General features: G+C 48.5%; 1 protein-coding gene across 1 annotated transcript in view; it reads left to right on the forward strand.

Annotated features, from left to right (window-relative positions):
• Nucleotides 1-5,836, forward strand: part of LOC310803395 (semaphorin-3F-like) — a 47,217-nt gene that overhangs the window by 4,259 nt on the left and 37,122 nt on the right. The gene's annotated exons all lie outside the window — the stretch shown is intronic.

Here is a 5,836-nt window from a genome sequence, read left to right on the forward strand (position 1 = left end):
CTCCCTTTGGGCTGTTACTTGATGTTTCTGTTTCACTTCGGGGGTTTTGGTGGAATAGTCACCAGCTGTAGAATTGGAGAGTTCTGAGAACTGGAGAGAACTGAGAATTTGGAATTCTCCCAAGTATGATATGCATGATATACTAACGTTCCCTCTGTACATTTACTCCTAGTGAACGTTTTCTTGGCGATGTGTTGCTCGTCACCCTTGGTATAAGATATACTGTGCTGTATCATCCAGCATCATTGAGATTTTTCATCTGTTCAAAGTTTTAAAGATGTCATAGACTGTCAGTTTTATGAATAATTCTCAATTTACGAATTCAGGTCTTCAGGCTGTCCTTTTGATTTGTGGAGTAAACCTTTAAATGAAATAGTTCAACAACTTTAGTGGTGAAAACTAAGCTCTCCATCCCACTCTTTCCTTTTTGCTTACCTGTCTGTTTTCACTCCCTAATCGAGTCGGATTTCACAGTCCACCGGTTTCACATTTGCACAACTTCGAAATTGGTCATTTTTTTTCTATTTCTTTTAATTGAGTTTCTTTTTTGTTTTTAATTGCTTTTTGAGAGACCTCTATGCTTGACAGAGCAACTTCACTTAGTTGGCGACGTGAATTTAACATAAGCTGTGCATTTGGTAATTGTGTTATTTTCCCTCCCTGCTGAGGGAACTGCTTTTAAATGTGCCTGTATTGATTTTTTTTATGGACCTTGGTTAGCCGAATAATTAGCTCTACATTCTGAAAAGTCTATCTATGGGGGGTAAGATTCCTAAGTGCTTACCAGAGGGTTTGGCTGAGTTTTAACAAGTGTATCTAACCTCTTAAAAACACACTTCTCCTCTAAGTCATCCAATGTTTTTTAACAAGCATTTCGATTTTGACTCTGCAAGAAGACACAGCCTCTGGCAGTCGTTGGTTCATGCATGAACAGCCTAACAATCTCTCTCCGTCTCTCTGAGCAATTGTGGTGCTGTGCAATGTTGAATATCTCGCCGACCGTGACTCATCTAGTGTGACATCTGGCTAACACCAGCAGTGGTGGTCTTAACCAGTCCTGCCTGGCCTTCATCTGGGAGATATATTGCCAAACACAGAGGTTTAAAGGTTAAAACCATGACCCCCTTAAACCAGAAACACCGTCTGGTCGACTCTCACCTCAGCTGATCGTCTGGTCTGATCAGACACACACCCGTTTGATACCGTTCCTCATTCCGATCCATGCATGACAATGAGACCTGTCCTCCGATTTCTCCCTCCACCAGCCTCTCCTGGTATACACACTGTATTATTGCGTCCATCCATATAAATCTGCATGTTTCACATCACAGACAAAGCTGCCACGCGTCACCGCTTGTATTAGGAGCCCCCCGCATTCGGGATCTGAAAGCGTCTTGTTTACTCAATAGTTTCTGCTAATGTGATGCTCGTTATCTCCGGTGGGTTCTCCTTCCCGGCGTCCGTGAGCTGGGGTCAGCTTGGTAGACTTTGTCCTGGCTTATCTGCTTGTCCGCTGAGGGGGGAGAAATGACCCCAGTTAGAAAGCCCCTTGAAAGCCAATGGGGGAGATCATTTAGAGACGTCTGGGGTTATCGTCTGAGCTTTGAAGCTGTGTGTCTCTTGATGTTTCGGAGGCTGTCACGAGTCAATTAAACCGCACTTGTTGAATTGGTATTCCAACCTGGCTCTTTCGCTTCCATTGCTTTTGATGTTCCGAGTCGAACTAGTTCACATTGCCCTTGACTGTATGCCGCTCTCAGCTCCAGTTTGAAATTATATTTTCATAGAAACGTTTTTTAAATCTCTTTTATCTTATGTCTTTTGTCTCGGAGTTGAGAAAAGCCTCGGCTGCATGACTTATGGATTTACATGCTAAGAGATTGGCCAAAGGAGAGAGTCACGTCACACGCTAGCTATCCCATCACTCCTCTGTGACATGACAGCAGATTTAGGCTGATTATTTTCCTGCACAACGTTTAACAAAAGACTCACGAGCAGCGGCTCGAGGGAATGTTTCACTCACGCTGCAGACAAACCTATTATTCTGAGATGCGTAGTGTAGGTGTGTGTGTGTGTGTGTGTGTGTGTGTGTGTATGTGTGTGTGTGTGTGTGTGTGTGTGGGCCTACGTACAATATACAGTTCAGTATCAAATACCATTCTTAATTCCATTCCATGGATTACAATGAGCCCGTCCTCCGATTTCGACCTCCACCAGCCTCCACCAGCCTCCACCAGTCTCCCCTGCTATCTATGTGATGGCAGTCTCTATCAGTTGTCTATGGTATAGTGAAGTCCATAAAGCCGTCTGTGAGCGGGTCAGAGTCGGGGCTGTGAGTTGTGCTCTGGTTTAAGGAGTAAACGGCGGCGGAGAGCAAAGGAATGTCCACTCTGCGCTCGTAAGCATCCATCATCGACTACACCTCCTTAGGGGAAGTGGCGGGGGGGGGTGTCTTCTAAACACAGGCAGTCACACACACACACACACACACACACACACACACACACGTGTGTGTGTACAGTTCTATAAAACACACACACACACACACACTCACACACACACACACACACACACACACACACACACACACTCATCCAAACACACACGCACACACACACTCACTTATCCAAACTCACATACACATTAAACTCCCTTTCAAAGGGCTTATCACACGGTTAGCACACAGGTGTTAAGGTTATGCAGATAACGAGGGTGCTTTGGTCTTCAAAGAACACAGTTCATTTACAGACACCATCGATATCTACGGCAGACGTAGACACAGACATTGCCTCTTTGTTTCTGTGTGTCTATTTGGGGATAAATAGGTAGATGGACATGGTTAAAACAATGTTTCAAAACAAAGGGCCGACGTTGTGTTGTTCATTAAGTGTACCCACTGCCCTCTTTATTAGTCCGAGTGAACAGGGTTGACTGAGGGCAGCTTCTGAGAGAAAGAACTCCTATGTTTATCCTCAAACGAGGGCATAATCACATGCTATTTCAGGGTGTGGGGTTCGGGGGGTCATGACCCCCCCAAACAGGAGTCTGTCACACCCGGGGTCAACCACTCCCCCCCCCCCCCCCCCCCCACACACACACACACACACACACACACACACACACACACTGTGGGAGAACAGGAGCATATTAACTAGTAATAGCTCGTTACGCTAATCTGCAGTCACATTCGAAAGTGTTTAACTTTTGTTTTCCTTCTTTTTTTTTTCTCCCTTCGGTTCAAGGCGGAACACCTGGGAACAGGATAGGAGAGAGGAGAGTAGAGGAGAAGAGAGAGAGAGAGAGAGAGAGAGGGAGAGAGAGAAAGCCTAGAGAAAACACAAAGCCAGACAGCCAATAATTGGACTATTTCTCATTCAGAATCTCAAGGTTATTTCACCTTCCCCCCCACCCCTTCGCGCTCTCTCTCTCTCTCTCGCTCTCGCTCTCTCTCCCTCTCTCTCTCCCTCTCTCTCTCTCTCTCTCTCTCTCTCTCTCCCTCTCTCTCTCCCTCTCTCTCTCCCTCCCTCTCCCTCTCTCTCTCTCTCTCTATCACATAACGTAATGGTTAAATGACTATCACCCGAGCACAAAGAGCTCAGTGTTAACTTACCTCTCCTGTCTGTCTGTGCTTTCAGGGTGGAATACATTAACACAGAGATCAGCCTTGACTCTATTCATGCTTCCCTGTTATAGCGAATAAGGCTATGCTGCTCAGAATGAACTTCACTCAGACTTCTCAGTGTCTCTCTCTCTCCCTCTCTCTCCCTCTCTCTCCCTCTCTCTCTCTCTCCCCCTCTCTCTCTCTCTCTCTCTCTCTGTGTGGCTCCATTATTACAATAGTCCACATTTCTAAGATTGGAGATATGAGATACGTGGGCGGATGTGCACACTTGGCCTGCTCTGGTTCGGTAGGAAGGAAAGCCTATTCATGGTGAAATGCCTTGCTTGAGGTGCTCTCTCAGCCATCTGTGTGTGTGTACAGTGTGTGTGTGTGTGTGTGTGAGAGAGAGAGAGAGAGAGAGAGAGAGAGAGAGAGAGAGACAGAGTGTGTATGTGTGTGTGTGTGTGTGTGTGTGTGTGTGTGTGTGTGTGTGTGTGTGTGTGTGTGTGTACGTGCATACAGTATGTGTGTGTGTGTGTGTGTATGTGTGTGTGTGTGTGTGTGTGTGTGTGTGTGTGTGTGTATGTGTGTGTGTGTGTGTGTGTGCAGTATGTGCCCCCCCCCCCCCCACCTCCGCCTGTGGTTACTCCACTGTACAGTATGTGTTGCCTGATACCCCAGCTGACGTGTCTGGTGAAAAGGGAGAGCATTATGGCAGGCCGTTTGTGCTCCGTCTGAGAGCCAGCCCTGGGCTGAACTTCCCGCTCCGCTGCCAGGGCCTGAGGTGAGAGAAAGACAGCCAAGAGAGAGAGGCAAAGGGGGGGTGGGGGGGAGAAAAGGCCCTGTAATGGACACGGTACGGGAATGTGTGTGCGTGTTTGTGTGTGTGTGTGTGTGTGTGTGTGTGAGAGAGAGAGAGAGAGAGAGAGACAGGGGAGGAGAGGAAGAGGGTGGAGGAGGGTGAATGGGTGAGAGAAAGAGAGAGAGAGAGAGAGAGAGAGAGAGAGAGAGAGAGAGAGAGAAAGAAAGAAAGAGATGCCCAGAGTGGGAAAAGGGTGGCAAAGTTAATCTCCCTCCATCTCTCCCAGGCTCCTGGGTTCCTATGTGGGTCTATTGTGACACTGGAGCCATAGCTAAGTGGCCCAGCCCGGCCTGCCCAGAACACAGAGGCCCACAGCAATCAATGAGCCTATGAAAGCTTATCCCCAGCCAACCTGCCAACAGCCAGCCAGTGACACCCACCAAGGGGCAACTCTCTCCAGGCTTCCCAGGCAGAACAAAACCTGCCCCGGCCGGGGGTCCGTGGCCCCCAGACAGGGACACGGTTACAGAGTGTAACACTCCCTCTCCAGACACAGGAAACTCAACCACAGGTAGCCGTACGAGGCCAACTCTGCCTCTGCCAATCAGCGAGACTCGACTTGCGATATCCACCGACAGCCTCGATAAGCTTCGCCTGTCTCTGTTTGAAAACAAAGGCTCCCTCAGATCAGATGAAGCGTTTGGGAAAGGTATACGGTAATCACTCGGTAAACAGTGTCTGTAATGTCTGCTCTGCGCGTCTTTACATAGCAGGTACTGTGTACTTTTGCCTGATTCACCTCAAAGCTGTAATTAGCTCGACTTAGCATCGGACCACAAAGGTACACTTAGCACAACGCCATGAGAAGAGTCTGCAAATGTCTTATCACAGTAGAGGCGTAATCGCCGTGGGATACATCACCTGTATCTCAGAAAGACTCCCCTCCCTTGAAACCCCTCCCAACCCCAGATGTGCCCAACTCACCTGGCTGGAACGGAGGAAGCGGCTGGGGTTCAGTTAGGGTGGCACAGGGGAGGCTGGTGGAGGTAGACATCGGAGGATGGGCACGTGTGTTTGATACCATTCCTCGTTCCATTCCATGCATTACAATGAGCCGGGGCCCATCCTCCGATTTATACCTCCACCAGCCTCTCCTGGGTGTAGAGTAAGACATGCGTTGCTGTGTGATGGAGGGCACAGCTGGTGTGCTACTTCTCTGTACTGTACATACACTACGGGATCTTCTCTGCTGGTTAATCCCATGTCATTCTCTCTACATCCTGACGGAGCTGTTCCTCCCCCCTTACGCTCATCTGCTGCCTTGTCATATGTAATCTGGCTCCCGCCTCCTCTTCTCTCCTCTCCTCTCCTCTCCCCTCCTTTCCTCTCCTCTCCTCTCCTCTCCTCTCCTCTCCTCTCCTCTCCTCTCCTCT

Source organism: Argentina silus, assembly GCF_951799395.1.
Source record: "Argentina silus genome assembly, chromosome: 4".
Lineage (NCBI taxonomy): Eukaryota > Metazoa > Chordata > Actinopteri > Argentiniformes > Argentinidae > Argentina > Argentina silus.